This window comes from Lepidochelys kempii, chromosome 5 (genome assembly GCF_965140285.1).
Source record: "Lepidochelys kempii isolate rLepKem1 chromosome 5, rLepKem1.hap1, whole genome shotgun sequence".
NCBI lineage: Eukaryota > Metazoa > Chordata > Testudines > Cheloniidae > Lepidochelys > Lepidochelys kempii.
Genome location: NC_136384.1, coordinates 121,691,114 through 121,715,900, shown reverse-complemented (window position 1 = coordinate 121,715,900; position 24,787 = coordinate 121,691,114). Strand labels below are relative to the sequence as shown.

The window sequence follows — 24,787 nt, the reverse complement described above, 5'->3', positions numbered from 1 at the left end:
TAGTTAAGCTCCTACTTTGCATCTGGGCCCTGATCCAAAGCCCACTGAGGACAACAAGAGTCTTTCCATTAACTTTACTGGTCTTTTTGGATCAGGCCCCAAATGGCTAACTCACAAATCTCAACCTATGTACTGGGGCCAGGCTGATTACTGCTGTCTGCTCCTGTAACTTGTCCGACTGAATGAACTTTAGCCACGTTCTTTGATAGACCAGAAAATATTCATTTAAATACCCGCCCTGGCATAGTTTTCAAGGAAACACAGTGACTTCTTGTGGGGTCACCCACAATAATAAATAAATAATGATATTTCTAAAGGAATTCATCCATTCCATGCAGAAAGCGGAACCCGTTTGCCCCAAAGTCTAGACAAGAATAGGAGAAACACACTGATGGTTTATTGAGGTCCACCTTCAATTACACTTTACTGAAGAATTTAGCATGTGCATGTAACACCACTCTGAAAAATGGTGTCTGTTCGCTAGATACGGCTGTCACCTTTTCTTCACATTTCAAACCTTTTCAGAGCTTTCTAAGCAGTCTGTGAAAATGCAGTCTGGTGAGACTAGCTTTAGGGGCGTCATGGTGCAAGAAAATGATACTTCTGGGCTGGAAAAAAAACGATTCTAAACTAGAAGAAACTCCCTGGAAAGGAATCCCACTGCTTCAGGCTCTATTGCAGGGGGTTATCTAGGACCAACAAGGGGTTCAACAAGTTGGCTTGTTTGGCAGGAGACCCTCATAATGCTGCCAATTAACCTGCCAGGAAACATTTATCTTCCTTGGGAAGAGGGCCTGTGAGCTCACAGACCAACCACTGAGCTCACAATAAGGATTCTAGCTCAGATAATTGTGAGAAGTGATAATTCTATACTTTGGAATATCTACATTTTTGGAGGGGGTGTCTTAAAATTGCTGCTGTTAAAGACTATAACAAAAGCATCTGACCTCAGATGAGGTAGAGGGCCCAGTGGAGGGTGTTTTGGAATTTGGGGGTTTTGGTTTGTTTGCTTGCTTGCTTTTTTCATATTTTGTTCTGTAAGAGTCTAAAATAAATATGGAATCCCAGAAAGTGGGGTAGACTTTGTTAGAGCATCTGGTGTCTCATTTGCAAAAGGAAACCTGGGCTTTGCTATACAAAGGGAAAAACTGATCTTGGACACTTTTAAAAACAGTGCAAAACCTGTCCAAGATGTGTGTGATGTAAAAAAGATGGCAGGGTGGTGGGGAAGAAAATACTGTCAGCACTAGAGAAAGATCAAGGAAAGAACTGACCAATTGAAAGAGAAAATAACTGATTTTTTTAGACAAAAGAAATGCAGTAGATCTAATCTAGCTGGACTACAGTAAAGCATTTGATACAGTTCCAAATGGGAAATTATTAGTTGAATTGGAGAAGATGGGGATTAATCTGAGAATTGAAAGGTGGATAAGGAACTGGTCAAAGGGAAACTACAACAGGTCAAGCAGAAAGGTGAGCTGTCAGGCTTGAGAGAGGTTACTAGTGGAATTCCTCAGGGATCGGTCTTGGGACCAATCTTATTTAAACATTTTTATTAATGGTCCATGCACAAAAAGCGTGCTAATAAAATTTGCAGATGACACAAAATTGGGAGGTATTGCCAGTATGGAGGAGGACTGGAATATCATACTAGAAGATCTGGATGACCTTGAAAACTGGAGTAATAGAAATGTGACGAAATTTAATAGAGCAAAGCACAAGGTCATGCAGTTAGGGACCAGCAACAAGAATCTTTGCTGTACACTGGGGACATCAACTGGAAGTGACAGAGTAGGAGAAAGACCTGGGTGTATTGGTTGATCACAGGAGGACTATGAACTCCAATGATGTGACTGTGAAAAAGACTAATGCAGTCGTGTGATGCAACAGGCGAGGTATTTCCAGTAGAGACAGGGAAGTGTTAGTACCATTATACAAGGCACTGGTGAGACCTCATCTAGAATACTGTGTGCAGTTCTGGTATCCCATGTTTAAGGAAGATGAATTCAAACTGGAACAGGTGCAGAGAAGGGCTACTAGGATGATCCGAGAAATGGAAAACCTACCTTATGAGAGGAGACTCAAAGAGCTTGGCTTGTTTAGCTTAACCAAAAGAAGGCTGAGTAGAAATATGATTGCTCTCTATAAATACATCAGAGGGATAAATACCAAAGAGGGAGAGGAATTATTTAAGTTAAGTGTCAATGTGGACACAAGAACAAATGGATATAAATTGGCCATCAACAAGTTCAGGCTTTCATTTAGGTGAAGGTTTCTAACCATCAGAGTGAAGTTCTGCAATAGCCTTCCAAGGGGAGCAGTGTGGGCAAAAATACCTAACTGGCTTCAAGACTGAGCTTGAAAAATTGATGGAGGGGATTATATGAGAAAACTGCCTACAATGGCATGACTGCTAGCAGCAAATATCTCCAATGGCCGGTGATAGGACCCTAGATGGGGAGGGCTCTGAGTTACTACAGAGAATTCCTTCCCAGGTGTATGGCTGGGGGGGTCTCGCCTACATGCACAGGGTCTAACTGATCGCCATATTCAGAGTCGGGAAGAAATTTCCCCCTGGGTCAGACTGGCAGACACCCAGGGGGAAGAAGGTGTTTCGCCTTCCTCTGCAGCATGGGGCAAAGGTCACTTGCAGGTTTAAACTAGTATAAATGGTGGATTCTCTGTAACTTGAAGTCTTTAAGTCATGATTTGAGGACTTCAGTAACTCAGCCAGAGGTTAGGGAGTGGGAGTGGTGGGAGAGGTTCCGTGGCCTGCAACGTGCAGGAGGTCAAACTAGATGATCGTGATGGTCCCTTCTGGTCTTAAAGTCTATGCGTTTGAGACGTCAAGCAATATCAGAGCATGGGAGCTTGTCATGACACATGTAGAGAACGAAAAGCCAGGAAGTTTTGAAAGAGGCAGAAGGGAAAAACTGGTTGACAAAAGGTTTCCCACCTAGACTGCAACTTAATCAGCAAACACATGTTAAAGGCTACACTGCCTCACCTAAAGAAGGGGTGCATCCACACAACAGCAGGGAGGTGCAATTCCCAGCTTGGGTCGACATGTTCGAGCTAGCACCTAAAAATGGCAGTGTGACCGAGACAACATTGGTGGCAGCTCTGGGTATGTACTCAAGCGAATACCCTGAGGGCTGAGCAGGGTTGTACCCAGGCAACCAGCCCATGCTGCCTCTCGTGCTGTGATGACTGCACTGCTATTTTTAATGCACTAACTCAAGCGGAGCTAGCGTGTATCTTTCTACCCAGCTGGGAAACACCCTCCCAGATGCTGTGTAGACATACTCTAACAGCACTCCGGATGCTAAAGATCTGGCAACTCTATCAGACATATCAAAGGCAGCCGAGTGAATGTTTGGATAAAACCTCTGTATAATAATCTTATAGGTTTCGTTGACGGGACTCAGTCAGCCGGTTCAAGGCCAGCATCATCTCTGACAGATGGTTATCAACCCTGCATAAAATAGCTTGGGTTTTTGCAAATACAATGGAGAAACCAATGTATAGTATAATGCAGCTGACAGTCACAGGCAAGGGAGTGTCAGGACTGAAATAGCAATAGTGTTGTATGTCAGCATGGAGGCATGTTGCCAAGGTGGGTAAAAAAACTCTGTGGTAACCTCAATCATTCCTATTAATCTTTCATTTTCACTAGTTCCAAGTTCACCCTATGGGCATTTTAGATGAAGATAATGTGATCTGTAAAATCATCACTGAACAGTATGTTGCAAATAAATTTAATATTTTAAACAGTCTAAAAAAATGTAGCTAGCAAAAAGGGGTTTTGTGGACCAAACCTTTCTTTTTAATCTGCTCCTGAATGGTATCTTTTTTATACAATTTTTCAGTGTGATCTGAACATAAAGTCACATGTTATCTGTTTACTGTATCAAAACTATCAAAGTTTGCCATAGCCTGTGCTTAATGGCCATCCCCAAATGATGAAAATGTGACAGACTTGAAAGATTTTAAAATTTTATAATTTTCTGAGTCCACAATCATCAGTGTATGTCATCTCTAGTTTCATGAGAATGTAATAAGAGGGATCAAATTCAGAGCCTGAAAGTGAGATGTTTCTCTTCTCTTTCTTTTTTCCAGAACATTTGCCTCTAAAGAGAAAGTCCATACTTAATCTGTGAAAATGTAAAAGAATGCTATTATCAATATACACACAAAATACTACGCTGATGCTGTTAGTTCTTTTACTAGGCTATCTGAAGTATGCAAAACCAGTGCAGTCGCTCATGCATAAGTGAGAGCACCATTTCGTCCAGAGAAATTTTACTTTTTCAGTGTTGGTTTGTCTTTTTGACTTGTAGGATTTCTCTGACTACAATGCAATTGTCTACAATAAGGAAATTGGCACAAGGGTAACCAGTGTAAACTTTCTTAATATAGACAAATGTTCAGCTCAGGGGCGTAGGCACAGGTGGGCCACAGCCCACGCACTTAGCATCCAGGCCCACACCCCCAGCCCAGGCTCTGCTCCAGCCCTAGCACTTGCCCTGCTCTGCCTGCCCCATGCTCCTGCCAGGGAGCAGGGTCGGAGCATGGGGACTTGCCCACTCCCCAGCTGGAATGCCAAGCAGGTGGAGTGGGGTAAACCCCTTTGCCCCGACCCTGCTCCCCATCTGGAGAGCTGGGTGGGCGGAGAGGGATGAGTCCCTGACCCCACTCCCTGGATGCGCGCCTGGGGCCAGAAGCGGTCTTGACCAGAGTGTCCATCGCCTCCTGCAAGGCTGCCTCGCCTCACCCTGTCCAGCTAGCCCTGATCCCTCTTTCCCCATCCCTCTTGCCTCCTCGGGCCTGGCATTGACCACCCACCTGAAATAAGGGCCCATCCAAGTGTCCCGTCCGGGCTACACCGCTGGCTCAGCTTAAGTGTCATCAGAATGGTCACAGACTGCAATTTAGCAGCTATTACACTAAATATAGAGTTAATCTTTTACAGAAAATGAGAACTATTGCAGGAACTCACAACTTTTCTGCATGAGGAGGAAACTGCTCTACACTAGAATTTAGATTTTTTTAAATAGCTATTGTTATATTTTTATTCACAGATGATTTTGAGCCGAGCAAGAGAATTTGTAAAGACTCAGTTCTCAATAAAAGTGACATTCTAAGCTGTCTTTTAAACCTTGCAACCTTGCAGATTATGAATAATGGTCAGGAATTTTAGAATACTAGCAGAACCATGCAGGTCATTCTCTCTAGTTTACATACAAGGCTCTCTCTTTCAAATGCCAAGCGGGAAAAGATTCTTTAAAAATTGCAAAAAAGAGTACAGACTTGCAAAAATACTAGAAATAGACAGAAGACTAATCTTTGAACAGGCTGGTATGCAACTGTGCATAATAGATCATATGCAGTTAAGTCCCTAAAATAGTTCTTAGACAAGACTTTGAAGTTATATGAAAAAATAGTAACATGAAAGCTCTCCTAGAGATGAGCCAGGATATGAAAAAATTTGCATCCAAATTTAAAGCCAGTTAGAAATATTGGGTAACATACTGTAATCAAGGCCTAATGGATAAAAAATACTTTTAAATCACACCATGCCACTGTCTTTTATATTCCATTAATAACTCTTTACTTATTTCCCCCATAGAGAAAGCACTAACCTCATCATCAGCCTTGAAAGTCCTAAACTTTAAATTAAGGGATAAAATAGATTATGCCTAAAATTATTAAAATTCGTTCTGTAGAAGCGTGCAAACAAGGGGCCAGACTCACTAATGCTGGCACAGGGACATACATAGCACATTTCTGTGTGCCAGTCCGGCCTATTGCACTTCAGGGGGCATTCTACTAAAGAAGGGCACTTCTTAGTACCCCACTTGCCTCTCTCAGGGCTTCCAAAAAGGTTGGAGAGGGAGAAAACAAACTGAAGTCCTGTTGGGGGTTCCTATAGAGCCGTGCTAATGCAGGCTGAAGTGGGGATGAATGGCCTTGTCCCTTTCCTGGCCATTGCTGCTCAGTTTTTGGCCAGTGTTAACCCCAGTGTGTCTTTGGTACGGAGGAGTAATCACTCCCATGCTGGATTTTCTATCTCTGGTGCGTCTGCTGGCATAGACCCCCCAAGTGACTTTGTCCCACAAGGGTGGTCATTCAAACAAAGACCCACTATAACTTCCTATTTGCTATCTATGCACAGTCATAGCATGGAAGAGAAAGAACTGATCAATTTGTGAAATGAACACAATGCTTTTTTAAATTTGGATTCATGGGATTACAACAAATGACCATTCATTTTGCATTCAAACTATATTTTCCTCAGACAGTTTGGGTCCTGGTTTTTGGTCCCAAAGTGGAATCTGATCTCTGAGAGCTGCTTCTGTGTCTTATTCTTACACCGTTGAAAAAAAACATTCTCAGTCACTCTTGCTAAAATGACACAAATGTAGGGAGAGGTTTTTACCATCCACTACATAGATCCCTGTAAAACTCAGAGCTTTCGGCAAACCATGATGAGCTAACTCAGCCATGCAGTGTTCTGCATTCCCAACATGAAGAAACTGGATCTCCCTTCGGTATCACTCTCACTTGTTTTCCTGCAGTAAAACTCCACTGATTTCCATGAAGCTTCTCCTGATTTACATGTCTGTAAGGGAAATTAGAATCAGATCAACCGTCTCGCTGCCCATGTGGCCCTTTCTACATATTTCAGGGTGAAACAATTCTCTGAATATCTTGCAATTGATCATTCATACTCTGTTGGAGGGTACTTTCATTTCACACTCCCCAACAAGTACTTAGACCATTCTGTCCCCAGCATAGTTTCTTAGACTATGAGGTTTGCTGGGCTTAAATTCTGTTGTGGTCCAGGTTATGACCCACTTTAGTTTGGCCTAACATGGTAAAGCAAACCATGTTAAAAATCCAATTTAGAGCCACACCTTGGCCATGACATACTAGGCTGGAGCCTCATTCTGAAGTCTGCAAAGCAAGCACCCCTCCCACTGAAGACAATGGAAATTTAGCCTGCTTAATAGGTGCCAGATTGGAACACACTGTCTGAGAAATAGTTCTAAAATGGACACATACGAAAATAAAGCCACGTAGAGCATTTTATAAGGCTTGTGTTTAGAATAACTGTTGAGCTGAAGATTAATTCTGCCAAAACCAAAAAGGCAACAAATTAAAAACTCTTGTCTGATTACTTTTAAAAGATGCTAGATAGCAATAATGACAGTGAGAAAGACCCTCTCTCTGCCACACAGCTGTGCAAGTTAAACACTTCATCGCTAAGAACAGCATGCTCAACAAACAAAAACACAGGCAAGACGTCTAGATGTTGGTTTTCAGTGTCTTCAATATGCAAAACAAGTAAATGGAGGGAGGTAAAAGGAGTGTTTGGGGCAAACTTTTTCTGGCAAACAGCATTATTTTGGACATTGTCCCAAAGGTGAGGATGCGATCGAATCACACAGTCTCAAAGACCACTCTCGTCTGCCTTCCCCTGGAACTTCTGGACTCCACTGAAATTAATGGAGCAGCACCCATTTACACCAGCAGAAAATTTGGCCCATTGTTCGTGAGTCCAGCACAGTCAGAGCTACTGCTGGCCAGAGGTTGGAGTTGTAATTTAACAGACGGAGTCCGGACCCAAAAGCACGAGATAAGGTTACAGCAGGAAAAGCAAGTTTTGCTATTCCCTAATTCAATCCCACCAAGGTTTTTTTGTTGTTGTTTTTTAGGTCAACCTGGTGGAATGAGATGCTATCAAGCCATATGGACCCCCAGTTTCACATTCACAGAGTGGAGTATCATGTTGACAAACTGCTACCCGGTTCCAATCACATGGTGACTTTTAAAATGGACTTCCTTATCTGATGTGTGCAGTGTTGTTGAAGCTGTGTCGGTCCCAGAAAATTAGAGAGACAAGGTGGGTGAGGTAATATCTTTTATTGAACCAATTTAGAAGGACCCACCTTGTCTTCCTTGCCCAGATAATTCAGAACAAACACAGAACCTGCCTGCCTGCCAAAGGAAAGCTGTGCAACCACAAATCACAGTCACATCTCAGATGTGCAGCTTTAGGTGCTGGGCTAAATGAGCGTGTCAATTTCTTTTTTTTATTACTGTGCAATTTACATGCTTAAATACCAATCCCATTGTTTCCTCTTGCCAAGGAATTTAATACAGGTTGAACCTCTGTAATCCGGCACTCCCTGGTCCAGGAACATCCGTGGTCAGGCATAGGCACTGGAGCACCTACGGGGAAAAATTGGCAGGTGCGGAGTATCCACTGGCACCAAGCTCTCCCCTCTGCCCCCCACGCCTCTCTCGCACCAGCGGCCCTGCACTTACCAACTCTTCCTCCTCCCTCCCAGCACTTCCCGAGCGCTGCGAACAGCTGATTTGCGGCTTTTAAGCCCCGGGAGGAAAGGGGAGAGCCTGGGGCCGGCGGCTGGGACCCCATGCGAGGGGCCGGTGGCTGGGACCTGAGGCAGGCATCGGAGCCCGCGCTGGGCACAAAGCCTGGGGGTGCTGGAGCATCCCCTGCACCCCTACTTTCCACGCCTATTGGGACCTGCTGGCACTCTGCATTGACCTCCCGTGGTTCAGCAAATTCTCTGGTTCGGCACCGGTCAGGTCCCGAGGGTGTCGGACTAGAGAGGTTCAACCTGTAGAAACTGAAGTCACAAATTAAGGCTGTACTACAAACTGAAAAAAAGTCAGGCAAATCAAAATTAAGGAAGGAATGTTAGCAAAAAGGCCCCAAACTTAATAAATTACATCAATCGAGAAAATAATGTTGATGCCATGTGCTCAGCTCTTTTCAATGAAGACAGAGGATGGGATCATTTGTCTTAGTTGTAAGATTTTTCTTTGCACACTCTATATATGACTAAATACATATATGAAGCATATGGAAAAAAGTTAGAGAACATTTCAACAATTAGCACACTGACAAAAATCAGAATCCTGTCTAACGTGAAAATTCATTAATCAGCTTTTAGTGATGCTCATGCCTACTGAGAATTTCTAAGTACCTCTATGGCCCCCTTCCCCATAGTATCTGAGTGCTTCAAAGTATTATTGATTTTATCATTCCTACTCATGGATGGGGAAGGCACAGAGAGATTAAGCGACTCGCCCAAGATGACACAAAAGACCTGTGGCAGAGGCAGGAATGAAACCAGATCGCCTCTGTCTCAGTCCAATGCTTTAATCACAAGATCACCCGTCCTTCTTTTTGTAAAACAATCGTAGAGTCCTTTACTCTAACCTGGGGGTGGTTAAAGGCGCAAAAAGGAAGGAACTGTCCATCACAGACCATAGTGAGACTGAAGCCACTGTGCTGAGGCTGCTCTGGTCCTAACAGTCCCCCAGAGGTGAAGGGAGGAGGGAGGTTAGTGGAAACTTGGCCCCTCCTCCAGTTCTCCCAGTGTAAGGTCACTCAAAGTCCTGCAGATGGGGTCTCATGACACACAGGTGGTGCACAACTCAAGCCCCACACAGTCACAGCGGAACCATTTTGGTTCCACTGCCAAAGGTTCCTCCACACCCATGGAGGAAGAGAGACAGGATTTCTCCTTAAGAGAGTAACTGGTGGTCCACAGAGATCTGCAGCTCAGTCGCTCAGTTTCATGCCATGCATGGCATAAGTGAGCCTCACATCAGTGGAAGCTCCCATGTGAGCATACAGATGTGACATTTTTGAGCGGCGTACAATAGATTTGCTTATTTAGTCACACTTGCTTCCCTGGCAATGAGTGCCCTTGCAACACCTACTACACACTGGGCCAAATTCTGTGTTAATTTATAGCCCATCATAACCAATTCTGCACATCACATCATTTGAATGATGGCACAGACTGTAAGTCAGGATAGAATTTGGCTCAAAACATGAACTGGACTTACCAGTACTTCTCACTTCATACAGTAGAATGTGAGCTGTGCACACATAGACATACTCAGGACGACCTTTGTAATGCTTGCAGAATTTATCAAAGATGCCTTATCACACAAAATAAGGATACTACCTTTATGGTAGTTTCTAGCTGAATTTCTCCATTCACTATGGGTAAGGCTAAGATTTTGTCACCGTTATTTTTAGTAAAAGTCATGGACAGGTCATGGGCAATAAACAAAAATTCCCGGAAGCCGTTACCTGTCTGTGACTTTTGCTGTTGTGGCTCCATGGTTTCCCCCGCCGCCGTCTTGGCTGGGAGCTGTGGGGTTCCCCCTCTGCCCACGGCGGCTGGGAGCTGCAGGGTGACCATATTTCCCAAAGAGAAAATGGGACTCCCCCAGCCGCTCGCCCGAGGCGTCCCCATCCCTGCACGAGGCTGTTGCCCGTCGCTGGACCCCTGAGGAGGGCCCCCTCAGGAATCTGTCACCTGTCGCTGGAATTTTGCAGGGGGCCCCCTGTCGCTGCTGTTGCCTCTCACTGGAATCCTGCCAGGGCCCCACTGGCTGTCAGCTCCAGAGTCCTGCAGCCCCTGGGGCTGAAGCAGAGAAGGTCACGGAGGTCTCTGGAAGCCATGAATTCTGTGACTTCCATGACCTCCGTGACATAAACATAGCCTTAACTATGGGGAATAATCTGGCACCACGACAGGGTCTGGATTTTCACTCCTAGCAGCCAGTTCCACATCCTCAGAACCTGTCAACCCACAACTGCCTGCAACATTCTCTCAGCCCACTTCATCCCCTACTTGTTCAGCAGAGTCCCTGAAGGACATGCTAGGCAAGTAAGGGTCAAACAGGGCGTCTACTCTAGTTTAACCATTTTCCTTCCTTCACAAAGGCAGGGTTACTGTATGGTCTGCCTCAACGTAACATACGAGTGTGTCCCATGCATGTAAAATTAATCCCTTTCTCTTCCTTCTCTCCAACTTGATGTGTCACGTTTTCCTCTGGTTTTGCCCCAAAACCACTACACATACCCCTTCGTCTTAAAGGTGTAGCTTCCTAGAGACCTCTTCTCCAAAGAAACAGCTGTGCATGGCCCGCAGGAGTCTGTGAATGCTGCTCCATACTTTCACCAGAAAGCGTCGCTAATGAGGTATTTGAGGTTACTCTCTTTGTCCTGTCTGCTGTGTGTTCTGCTTCCACAACACTCCTAGCTTTCCTAAGCACCAGGGAAGGAGTGTGAATTCACACATGACAAGTTGCCACTAGACAGCCAGGGCACCACAGTTCAGTTGTTCACATAAAATCTTTTTGTTACATTTTTGTACCGCTTGGTTCTTGGCAGTTGGTTTAAGGTTTCTCACCCTTTTTTGTTGTCACTGGAGCCTCCCTCATGATGGATTGACAGGCTTGACCTGAAAATCAGCCTGAACTGTTTGTAGACGTTTTTTCCAAACTTTTTTGCTCCATCTGGAGATGCACAGGTTTCAGCAGCGCTACAGTATGTCATGCATTTTGAATTTGAGCCTGGCTGACTGCAATAGATCACATGGGACAAGTCACATATATTTTTCCTGTGTCTGTCATTGGCTGGGCCTATCCCACGTGATTGGGAGTGTCAGCCTAGCTCTGCAGAAGTCATTTTCTGGTAATTACAGAGATCAGATGCAATTTAGTTGTGCTCTCTGATCCAGGTGGAAGAGCTAGAGGAAACTCATTTTCTCTCACCTTCATGTCTGTCTGACTGGCCTATAACATTGCCCCTTCTGCAATTCCCCATTTACAGGGAACCATCTCATTATTAATTTATATTTTGATTCATGTAATAATTCTAGCCCAGTTTTACAAAGGGAAATCTCTTTTCCTTGAATCAGAGTTCTGTTCCATCAGTGAATCAGAAAACTAGCATGTCAAACCCAGGCTTTGCCTTTGCATTCAACAGTGAGACTCGGCCACAGGAAAAACATTTATTAAAATGCAAACATTTTCACATTTCAGAATGTGTGAACTTGGAACGGATTGCACAGGTCTAGAAAACTACGTTACAGAACCACCTAGATTCCTTCTGTTATCCTATAGCACTTATCTGACAGGTAGAAAGGAAGGGCAGTCTCTTGGTTACAGTGCTTGCCTTGCAAGTTGCGAAACCAGGATCCAATTCCCCACTCTGCCATCTTTGACTTTGGGCAAGTCACTTTGTCTCTCTGTGCCTCTGGTCCCCATCTATAAAATAGGGGAAATATTTCTGTGCCGCAAAGAGTATTGTGAGGACAAACACATTAATATATGTGATGCATGCCTATACTATAAATGATGGAAGACATGTAAGAAAATAGCTAGACAATTATGCCTTAAATAATTTAGCAGGAAATGCTAGTATTTTGATTATGAGAATCTGCTTCAATATTTTATTTTTTTTTGCACACAAGAGAGATTTAAGTCCAGGTGCAGTAGCTCTTTCTTCAAATGCCCACTTCTGTTTGTGCTTTTGAGGTATGCTCTCTGGAATTTTACCACATTAGACCATTAGATAAAGCCGGGAAGCATGTGCCTGTAAGGATGTCTTTACTAAGTCACAACCTCTAACATTAACTTATTGTCTCCTGAAGAGTTTGAGAACTTCCCTGCTGTTTCATGAGTTACGATTTCTGTCTTCTCTCATCATCCCTCTAAGGATATGATTGACATTTATCGATTCATAGGATACAGTCAAAGTATACATCTTAACTGTTAAAATCTCTCCCCTTTTCCAGTCTATCATAACTTCAAAAACAGCCTGAAATTGAAACGTCTTCTTGCAGATATTTTCCTCCTTTCTTCGTACATTAATTCTGGTTTGTTATTGTAGGGTTAATCATAATTGCTGATTTTTTTAATACCACCAACCCCTGAAGGACAGCACTGAGTTTACTAGGGACTAACTTTTTAACTCCAAGTAGAAACACCGATTTTAAATTATAGCATTTCTCAGCGAAACAATAGCTGATCCAAACATGCACTAACGCAACAGTAGAAGTTTTTAAGTCAATTTAATTTTATCTGCATCGGCTATTGCAGGAAGTTAAAATAGCCCCCATTCCTCCCTGCCATATAGACAGGGAGTATCTGATATCATGCAGATGGTGGCAGTATCAGGTATCTGCTGTACGCTTATATCAGATACAATAAATAATACACGACTAATGCAAAATATCAATTTCATTCCGTTCCTAGTTACTTGAGACCGCACCACATGCATTACCTTATCTCTAACTCAGTGCAACACATCTGCCCAAACCCATCACTGAAGACTGAATTAAATTTCCTTGGCAGTAATATTATTATATATGCAGCACGTTTATCTAGTGCTGTCTTTTCTATTTTCTGTCTTATGTGTCTTGAAAATGTAAAAGCAATTTCATTTGCCGCCTACTCAAATACTTTCCACTAAACAACCGGGTGGGTCAAGCCATGTGAAAAACTGTCAGGTTGTTTTCTTTTGTCAATCCCCAGAAACCTACCAAAACAAGTCGTCGTCGTTCAAATAAGATGTCATATCAGCAGAAATCTTATGCTGACATCCTACTAAACTCCTTACAGTATAACTGTAAACACAGAGAAAGTGATATACACATATTAGCTTTCAGAATATGCGGTATATTATTCCACTGACTGAGAGGGTAAGTAAGGACAGAATAGTGAAACACTTGAACAAATATAACCTGATACGGTCAAACCTGTGTGGCTTGTGAAAGGGAAAGTTGTTAGTCTCTAATGAGTTCTTAGAAACAGTTAATAAACGTAGCTAATGGTGGATAAAATGGATGCGGGTTCGCCACTTGGTCTTTTAGCTTTTAATAAGATACCTTATAAAATATTATGAAGGAAAAATAAATAACCATACAGAAAAGGTTCAACTTTATGAATTAAAATTATTTAAGTGATGGGAACAGAGGACCTGCCCACATTATAAGAAGGACAATGCTAGCATAGGATGCTGTCCGCTAGTTAGGAGTGAGTGAGTTCTAACTCTTCTCTTATGTCCAGGGTGCATGGAGAAAACATTTCTAGAAGCGCATTACAGACCCGAGCTTAACCTAGGCTAAAACACAGTTCCACAATCATGTTTTCCCATCCATAAGAGTAGCAGATAAAGAGCCATGTAAGAATGTGGAAGCTCCTAGTGCATGGTTTTATGGCGTGGTTATCACAGACAGACCCAAAGGGTAAAGGTGAACAACTCCTCCTCAGCATTGGGAGGCATGTGCACGTTAATAGTAGAAAGTCCCTGGATGGTATTGGGTATTTAGGCCCCAAGCGCTCATCTCACAAGGTCTCTCTCAAAAGATTTCTCCCCAACCATTGTATCATGGAGCAGAGTTTCCTCCTCCCCCACCCACACCCCCACTACCATAGGGCTGGCCCATAATTTCCACAAATTCTGGAGGAACAGCAGGAAGCCAGTTTCATCCACATGGAAGCCCTGTGCTCTCTGTACTGCCAGGGCTTCCCCACACATCTCGAGGCTGCCTCGGGCACTCTCCTCAGAGGTCATTCCCTTACTGGGAGTGGGGAAGGGCACAGAAAGTTAATACAGGCTAGGACTGTATTCCCTGTATGGGGAAATTCTCTATAGCTTTGGAGTTAGGATGGTGCATGTACCACAAGCCCCTTCCCTCTTCAATAGGCCTAGGGACAAAGAGGAACTCTGCTGCAGAGAGAGCTGACGCCCCTTTCCGCACAGGAGGCATGTGACTCACTAGTAAATGGCCCCCTTCATGCTCTCATCATATGATTGGCTCCATACTGATTAATGACTTGGAGGAGGAATGCAAGTTGGTCATCTCAACATGCAGGATCCTCTACAGAAAAAGTCTGGAGGGCTAACTTAGATAGGCTCAATGAAGCCGTCTGCTCAGTGCACATCAGAAGTTAAGAAAAGGCACTAAAAGAAAGAGGTAGGAAATATAATCATATTAAATTGAGCTAAGATGCATCTCACGTCATGAGAATGGAAAGTTTTACTTTAAAAAAAAACCAAACCCACAATATTTGCCTTAAAGAGATACTGAGGAAACTAAAGAGACCCAAAGGGCAGGAACAAAGATGGTTAGAGGAATGGCAAAACCTTATGGCTATTTAGCCTAGAAGATTTAGAGAGGATTTGACTAAAGTGGTCAAAGTGTTAAATAGAACAGTGAAAATACATCAGCCCTGCAACTCACTCTGCCCCACAACACAAGAACAAGAGTTTACCACATTCAGAACAAATAAAAGAAAACCCTGCTGTAAGCAGTGTACAATACTGTCAACCTGCGGAAATTACACATTTTACAGGCTACTCAAAGACACGGTGCAGCTAGATTTTTCTTATGTAAGTGCTGTATTCACCTTTGCAACTTTTTAATGCACATAAAGGCACGGCAATAACAATAATTAATACAAACATAATAAAATCTATAGCCAAACCTCCACAAATCTAAATAATAAGTCTGCTTGCCCTGTACATCTACCCAGTGCCCAGTTCGGATACATGGGCAGGGAACTAGCATCGGGATTTGGCCATAAGCAAAATACTGGAGCGAGGAGAGAAGCTTCCACTGAAGCATTGGGTGTTGGCTTCTGCTTCAGGCAGGGAGCCTGAGTAGATAAATAAATTGGCTGAGCCACTAGGACAAGTTCTGTGTCCTTATAAAACATTTTACATTTTTTAAATAAATAGAAAGCAAAGAATTCTGGTAGAATTTGTAACAATCAATCAGCAAACAATCAGCAATCATACCTGGTTTTTAATTTCTCTCATTTTAATCCTCATTGTACTACCCTATTTAAATTCTTTTTCAAGAGTTAAATGGCCTGTAAAAACCAAGAGCTAATCTAACAAAGCAGCACAATTTAATTAGTAGCTAGGAGGACAGTATACATGAGAAAAACAGTTTTCAGTGTCTGATTGAAAACCAGGTCACTTAGCTTTATGGGGTTAACTAGCCAACAAGGAAGTATTGGATGTTAACACAAAAACAAAAATTTCCAATGTTTAATAATGCATAGCTATATGGCTCTAAGCTGCTATTTCTCCTTGGTTTCCAGATAGACTGAAACAATTTTTATCTATCTTTATGAGATTGTACATATGCATACAGTGAGAGCAGTCTATTAAAGCAGATGCAGTGTATTTAAAAGTGCTCAATTAAAGTGTGGAATGTTTCTTGTAAATTAATGCCCCGTTGAAAAACCATCTTCCATACAAAATTGTCTGTTTCTATATTCCAACAATGCTCTACTATCATGCATAGCAGCTTCATTGCAAGGCTCAATGTAATGAATATTCCCGCATTTCAAAAGAACTGTAAAGTCAAGTCTATTTTGTGTGTGTCCGATAGCTTTTTGTGACTGCACCACTCCCAAAGCCTGCCTGACTCCCCCAGAGCATGATCAGAGTGCTCTGCATTTCAGAACAGATTAATTAGACACAGGAGTAAAGAGAAAAATGAATAAAAAGTGTATATATTCCCAGATTATTTGGCAATTGACAGGAAAAATAATTCCCTGGTAACACTGTTCATTAATATTGTTTGACCAGTTCTACCACATACACACTACTGACTTCAGTAGGACTACTCACACACTTAAAGTTAAGCATGTCCTTAAGTGCTTTGCTGGATTGGAGCCAGCGTGCTCAGCACAATGTAGGATTGAACCCATAGAGCATTGACAGATAGCCAGGTCAGTGAATCTGATTTATGGGGTAGAGATGGGAGGGAAAACAAAAGAATATAGAGAATAAATCTAAGAAGTGCTTTTACACTGGAAATCAAGAATGTCAATATTCATAAAGCTAAGGTATCCAGCCAATTCCCCACAGGCATATAATCTTTAGTCTGTCATTATCATCCCAATAGATTTACACAACCTGTTCAACAAAACTTTAACCACCCTGTTTGGTTGTTAAATCGATATCCCCAAAATATATCCAACACCATATATCCAACACCATGTTGTTTATTAAATGCATAGTATAAATTTCATAAGGTAGTAAAATCTGAAAATGTACCATTAATAAAATTCTTAGGACTATTACTCCATGAAGGGAAGTTGTGTGAATGGGGGGGTCTGGCAGAATAAAAAATTACAAATATTTTTATACAATTAAATGAGAGAGCTGCATGAGGCTCTAGCATGTTTGAATTTGTGTCTGTCAGTGTTCGGGTTGAATTTGTCACCAGAGCCTGTATTAAGCTAATTGACACTGAAGGCTTGGCTGTGCAGCAAGTTAGTGTGTGGCGAGCCAAGTGAATCTACAGCGCACTAGCTTGCTGCACTCTGCGACTTTCGGCACGCCGTAACGGTGTCTACATGGAGAGTTAGGGTCTGTCTACACTACAAGCACTACAATGGCACAGCGGTGGCTATGCAGCTGTAAGGCTATAGTGTAGACACTTGCTACTGGGATAGAAGAGGTTTTTCCGTCACTGAAGTAAATTCACTCCCTCGAGAGGAAGCAGCTAGGCTGATAGAAGAATTCATCCAGCAATGTAGAGTATGTCCACACTTAAACCACGACAAACAGAACAGCTTCAGTGCTACAGCTTCAGTAGACACTACCTATGCCAAAGGGAGGCATTTTCCTGTTGATAAATGTAATTCACCTCACCCAGGGTATGTCTACACTACCCGCTGGATCGGTGGGCAGCGATTGATCCAGCGGGGGTTGATTTATCGTGTCTAGTCTAGACATGATAAATCGACCCCCGAGCACTCTCCCATCGACTCCTGTACTCCAGCGCCGCGAGAGGTGCAGGCAGAGTCAACAGGGGAGCAGCAGCAGTCGACTCACCGCAGTGAAGACACCACAGAAAGTCCATCTAAGTACGTCAACTTCAGCTACGTTATTCACGTAGCTGAAGCTGCGTAACTTAGATCGATCCCACCCCTCCTCACACACAGTGTAGACCAGGGCTAAGAGGTGGTAGCTAAGTCAACAGAAGAATTCCCAGGATGCATCAGGGAAGGAGGAGGAGAGAGAGGAGAAGGAAAGAAAGAATGTGAGCTCTGTGAAAGAGTGAGGGGAGAATAAACTTTGCCCTTTGCTATTACAAAGCTTCCCAAGTCTTCCTCAAAAGGGGTTCAGGTACAGAACTAACTGGCAACAAGCACAAAAGAACCACAGAGAAACAGAAATCCAACTTAACCAAGTGCCTCATGATTCCTGTTGCTGTGATCTTCTGTTGCTGCGCCCAGGAAAACTCCACAGGTCTAAAGCTGCTGCTATCTGCAAATACTGCTTGCTGAGAAGAGAAATTTAAAGGGGCCGTGCCTATATAGGGCTCCCTTTTCCCAGCCAGCACATTCCTCTGCAGTTCTGAGAACCCCAACTTGCTTCCACACTTATTACTATGGCAGAAGTTCCGCCTTCACTGTTCTTCATGCCTGCTCCAGGCGATCCTCTACTCCAGAGGTGGGCAAACTTATGGCCCATGGGCCACATCCAGCCCGCAGAACCATCCTGCCTGGCCCCTGAGCTCCTGGCCCGGGAGGCTAGCCCCTGGCCCCTCCCCTGCTGTCCCCCCTCCCCCGCAGTTTCACCTCGCTGCCAGCGCAATGCTCTGGGCGGTGGGGCTGCAGAGCCTGGCCTGTCCCGGTGCTCTGTGTGGCGCAGCTGCCTGTCCTGGTACAGCCGCGCTGCCAGTCTCCGGTGCTCCAGGCAGTGAGGGCAGGGGAGTTTGGGGGGTGGTCAGGGGCGTGGATAGGGGTCGGGGCAGTCAGAGGTGGGGAACAGCGGGGTTGAATGGGGGCAGGGGTCCCGGAGGGGGCAGTCAGGACAGAGCGGGGGTTGGATGGGGCAGTTAGGGGTGGGAGGTCCGGGGGTGGTCAGGGGACCCAGAGCAGCAGGGTGGGGGATGGGGCAGGGGTCCCTGGGGGGCTGTCAGGGGGTGAGAAGCAGGGGGTGTCGGGTAGGGGGTGGGGGATGGGCCATGCCTGGCTGTTTGGGGAGGCACAGCCTCCCCTAACCGGCTCTCCATTCAATTTCAGAAACCCGATGTGGCCCTCAGGCCAAAAAAGTTTGCCCCCCCCTGCTCTACTCCCACGGGAGCAACTTCCCACCGAAGTGTTACGTCAGCAGCTGTACGCTTGCTATAGAACCTTCTACTTACACTCCAGAAAAGTGGAAAGCCTTACTGTTCCATTGCCTTGGTCCTGAAGGGCAGTGAATCTTCAAGCATCTGCCTCCCATTACTGACTTGCCACAAGATCTGGCAAGATCTGTATGGTGCTGCTTTCCGAGCCCAGATGGTTATTTTATTTCTCTATTAAATGCTGCTGCCAAACACTCCAAATTCTATTCCGATGCACAGATGCCATCAACCACTATGTAGCTCTATTATGTGTGCTGAGTGCAATCTGTGAATTTGCCAGTTTCCCAGATGAAATTATCAGAAATCAAATGGTCATGAGGACGACCAGTTTTCAGATTTGTGAATGACTCCTCATGACAAAAGGACTTACCTTGGAGAAACCATCTGATGAATGGAAAGTGCCATCCATTGTTCTAAGTCACTTTCCATGACACCAGATGTCTTCCAGCCTGCAGAGGTTAATGCAGTCCAGTACAAGACTGCAACCTGCAATGTTCCCAAGTCTACATCCACATTGCCTCCCACACACCACATTGCTACCAAAGCTACAGATGCAGTTCACAAGTCATAAGGCAGACTTTCAAGGATGCCCTGCCAAGAAATCAGTATGGAAGAACTGCAACAAAAAAGGACATTTTGCAAAAGTCTGTAAGTCTGCCAGCAGTGTTGTTATCTGGAGTCTTCACTCAGGAGGATGATAGTGAACTGAATCCTGATGGTGTTTGGAATGTGAGAGGAGATCACCACACCACCAAGTGTGAGTCAATGGCCCTGAGAGGAGGACATTAGTGGATTCTGGTTCTGCTTACACTATAATTCCCAGCCACCTCTAAACTGTGCTATTTTCCAGCTCCCAACTGAGTTGTATCCTCCAGACAAGAACCCAGGGTATGGTGTATCTCCCAACCCCATCAATGGTCTTTTTTGCAGCTGCTCTCAAGTACAAAAGCCATAATACCCAAGGGGAAATCTATGTAGTCTGAAAGGCAATTTCTAGTTTAGGAAAGAATCAAAGGGATCTTCAGATGATATTAGATCTGAATAGTACAGAACCTGTCCTGCAAACTGAGGATAGGCTATAAACAGGAATTGTCTCCAACTTTCCAGAAGTTTTCACCGGTACCACAGGTGTTACAAAAAAGTTCAAAGCAGAAGATCCAGCTAAAAAACAAAGTGGTGCCTGTATAGCATAAAGTGTGAAACATACCAATTGCATTGAGACAACCAGTCAAAGAGGAGATTCTGAAACTATGCAAAGCAGAGATCATTGAACCAGTTGATTCATCAGAATGGGTTTCTCCTGACATTGTTGCCAGGAAGGCTAATCGTGCTATCTGCATGCGTGTGGACTTGAGCGTGCTAAACTCCAACGTGTTGTGGATTGTCATCCTCTACCCAACATCAACAAAATGCTGCTCACCTTGAAGGAGGCAAGAGTCTTTACAACCCTTGATTGATCCGCCGCTTACCTCCAGATCACCTTAATGGAAGAATCCCGCAAGTACACAGCTTTCATCACTCCAGAAGGTTTGTTCCAATTCAAGTGGATGCCATTTGGGTTAGTCTCTGCAGCATCCGTATTCCAGAGAATGATGCATGGGATCTTTGGAGAGACAAGGGGCGTTACTTACTTTCAAGATGACATTCTAGTTTATATGCAGTGTTGTTGTAGCTCTGTTGGTCCCAGGATATTAGAGAGACAAGGTGGGTGAGGTAATATCTGTTATTGGTCCAACTTCTGTTGGTGCAAGAGACAAGCTTTCGAGCTTCCTCAGACCAAGAAAAGAAAAGCTGGATATTACCTCACCTACCTTGCCATTCTAGTGTATGACAAAGATGTATCCAAACATGATGTCATCCTAAAATAGGTTCTAGAAAAGCTTTGGCCACAAGGACTTACCAACAGCAACAAGAAATGGCAATTCTGTACAATCTGACATATCTAGTACTCACATTCTCTCAGAATGGCATACAACCAAAAGAAGACCTAGTGAAAGCCATTCATGATTCACCAGAGCCTGACAACAAGGACTAATTTCAATCCTTCTTGGGATTGTGTGAATGCTATTCTATGTTTTTACAGCAATTTACTATAAAAGTAGTTCCTTTGAGTCATCACCTAAAAAGGATGTGAGGATTGAATGAGATGAAGTGTGCAAGAACAGCTTTAATGAGATAAAACATGCAATTTCCACCAGCCCAGCTCTTAGCCCTTTTGATTCTGAGAAGCACACAATTGTCACAACAGATGCTTGAGAGTATGCTGCTGTCTTGACTCAGCTAAAAAATGGACAAGAAGTCACTATTGCATTTGCCTCCAGAACCCTGACTCATCCAGAAAATTCCTATTCTGTCATTGAGAAAGAAGCTCTGGCATGTTTCTGGGCAGTAAGAACGTTCAGAACCTACCCGTGGGATAGGAGATTTATCTTAAGATCTGATCACAAACCTCTTTCAGTTTTCTTTACCACATGAGGCTCTGGATTAGCAGCACCAAGAATTGCCAAATGGGCCACCAAAGTAATGGACTTAGATTTCCAGACAGTATCTTGCAGGTGCCAAGAACACCACTGAAGATTGTCTGCTTGGCCTGCCCATACCTTATCATAAGGGTGCAATTGTGAACAATGATGAAGAGACTGTCTTTGCACAAATCTCTGCTGCAACTCAAGGAGTGATCACAGAATCAGAGTGAGCAACAGCCATGAGAGAAGACAAGGTACTTCAGGACCTAAAGCCTTATATAGTCAATGGGTGGCCTTATAAGATGAGGATGCCAGAACACTTGCAACCATATAGACACGTATCACAAGAACTGTCCCTTGTAAATGAATGCATTTTGAGAATTGGCCATTTTGTTGTGCCTACACGTCTGAGAGAATGATTGATCCACCCGGCACAAGAAGGACATCTCAGGAGGAGTCTAACTGAAAGACAACTGTGACAAGACTTCTAATGGCCAGGGATGGACAAGCAGGTTGAGGAAATAATAAAGAATTGCATGGCTTGTGCAAGTAGTTATAAGTCACGAAAACCTTCAGTATCCCTCTCACACCAGTTGACAATCCCAATTGTCCATGAAAGAAAACGGTTCTCGATATAATGGGATCATTTGAAGAAGATCAGTCTGTTATGTAAAGGTTTGTCATAGTAATGGTAGATGATCATTCAAAGTGGTAGGAAGTTACATTCACTGTAAAGGTTACCACTGAATTAATGATAAAAGTTCCTTTCACTGGTCTTCACTCAAGAAGGATTTCCCAAGAAATTGGTATCGGACAATGGAATGCAATTGACCTTTGCTGAAAAGCAACACTACCTCAATAGCAATGGTATCGAGCACAAACCATTTCTTTATACCATTGAGAGCCAATGGTCTAGTCAAGAGAATGAACAAACCATAGAAAGTTTTATGCAAAACACCGTTTGCTTACAGGACCACTACACACTCAACAACAAGAGTATTATCCTCTGAACTGTGTAAGAGGACGCAAGGCCAATGCACAACTTACTACCTGTCAAGGGCTTACATGTTCTCCTTTTTCAACCAAACCTTCCAATGAAACTATTCATGAATGTGTTAAGAACAAACAAGAGAAATACGAACAGGATGCAAATTGTAAGCCAGAGGATAAACCTCAAAAGTTTCAAATGGGAGATTTTGTTCATGTAAAGCTGCCATATAGAGTCAAAAGAAGACGTTAAAGACATTCATGCCCTATGCAGATAAGAGAAATCTGAGGAGATTCTGCTGTATTTAGGGTGACCGTATTTCCCTACGCTGAATACAGGTCACCTGGTAAAATTACTTGCATTCAAGCGAGTTCAACAGCAATCAATCAGAACTATGTAATATAAGTGTGCAAAGAAATGCTTTCTCCCCCATTTTGCTTCTTGCCTTCCACCACCAAATTCAGAATTCCACTGCCCCCAAACATACAGATCTGAGGTATAGAATGGTCAATAGTCAGTCCTGGATCCAAAAAGACACACTGCGTGTAACAACTATGAAAAGTTCCGGATTAGAGGTGTGTCAGCTAATTTTCACTAACATATTTCTCTACCATCCTGGGACAAACTTGCATGCAGGTCTCTTGGAAGAAAAAGTGTACCAATTACATTGTCTATCCCCCTTCTATTTTACGTGTTCTTTGCTCCAGAGTGCCATTTTTCTGCCACTTTTGTTTTCACGTCTCTCTCCCATGTCTTCCCCAGTCTTCATGTGTTGGCAAAACTAATTTTTATATTGCATTTTGGAAACGTTATCTGATTCACCAACACAAAATCCCTGTTGGGTGGGTATAATAAGTGTCCATTATAATCATCATCATCATCTCCATTTTACAGATAAGGAAATTAAGTCACAAAACATAAGTGATTTGATCAATGCCACAAAGGAAGTAAGTGTCAGAGCTGGAATTAAAACAGAAGAGCCCCTTGTGCTCAGTCCACTAGGCACTGATGCTTCTCATGCTATTGAGCTGTCTCTTCTTGTGGCAAAAGATTACATTAGATGCCAATGAATGGAGCCAGCTTCATTTCGGGCAGCCAACCATTGGTAGGGAAGCAATTTGTGGCAGTCTCTAGCTCCATCAGACATGTCTACATGGAAGGTGTAAATTCCAGATGGAGGAGACTAACCCACACTAGCTCAGATCAAGCTAGCACATTAAAATAGAAGTGTAGCCATAAGAGCACAAGTGGCAGGAGGGGATCATAGTTGGGACAGCTAGCCATACTCAGATGGGATCATACTCAGGGCAGCTAATCCCTGCCTCTATGGCTACATTTCTATTTTTAGTGCACTCGCTCAATCAGAGCTAGTGCTGACATGTCTCCTCAAGCTGGAATTTACACCTTCCCACTCTAGCATAGGCAGACCCAGGGTTTGGCTCTATGGGGAAAAGCTGGGTCACCTTCCATTTTACCCTATAATAAATCCAATTCAAATTCCTGTCCAGTTACAGTGACATTACCCATTTCAGCAAAGTGAGCGTAAAGGAAGTCTACAGAAAAACGTCTGGCTACAGCACAGAATCATTCCATGTCATGGACACCTCATAGCTGTCTCTAAAACTGCACAAGTTCAAGTGGAATTTTTCAAATCCAGTCTGTATGTTAAATTTCAGACCAGCATGAGGAAGCACACGGCGTGCAAGTGCATTTTATACTGGGGCAATATGAAATTAGAACAAAGAGTTAAATAGTATCCCTTCAAATTGTTAGTGCAAATAAATTAAATCCAGTGAAAACTTGGAAGATCTATGGGGAAAAGATGCCAAGATGTAAAGCAGGTACAGGCTACAACTGCTATAGGTAAGATTATAAAAAAGAGTACCAATTTCACATTTCATCCCCAAATTTCACTTTTTTCACATTTCATCCCAAAACATTTGCCTTTTGGGCTGAAATTTTCCACACGTACACTCTGACCAAAGGTGAGACTATCTATGCACCTAGCTTATAGTCATTTCATCTAAACCTCCCTATTCAGAACAGCACTTAAGCACATTCTTAAGTCCCGTAGACATCACTTTAGCATGGTTAACTTTGCACCTGTGGTTAGCTTTAAACATGTGCTTAAGTACTGTTCTGAATAAGGATGGACTTAACCACCGCCTACATACTTTCCTGAATTAGCCCCCGGAGACCATCTTTGGAGGGGGGCTAGTATCAGTGGTATATATGAGAAGGATAAAGCTGAAGACATGTCCAAGAAAAAACAACCCAGGCCACCAATGAGAGAGCAGGCAGAGAACACAAATGCAGACATGCTATTTATATATCTG

General features: G+C 43.4%; 1 protein-coding gene across 6 annotated transcripts in view; it reads right to left on the bottom strand.

Annotated features, from left to right (window-relative positions):
* The window catches only part of KIAA1958 (KIAA1958 ortholog), a 114,545-nt gene that overhangs the window by 77,238 nt on the left and 12,520 nt on the right, over positions 1–24,787 (bottom strand). For 3 of the 6 annotated variants that reach the window (XM_073345663.2, XM_073345653.2, XM_073345658.2), the window contains one exon: positions 20,419–20,601. The exons of 1 other annotated variant lie outside the window; for it this stretch is intronic. The gene's annotated coding sequence lies outside the window, so the exon portion shown is untranslated. Of the gene's footprint in view, positions 1–11,246; positions 11,334–20,418; positions 20,602–24,787 lie in introns of those variants that run through there. 2 more of the 6 variants (XM_073345654.2, XM_073345662.2) reach the window with 2 other exon arrangements.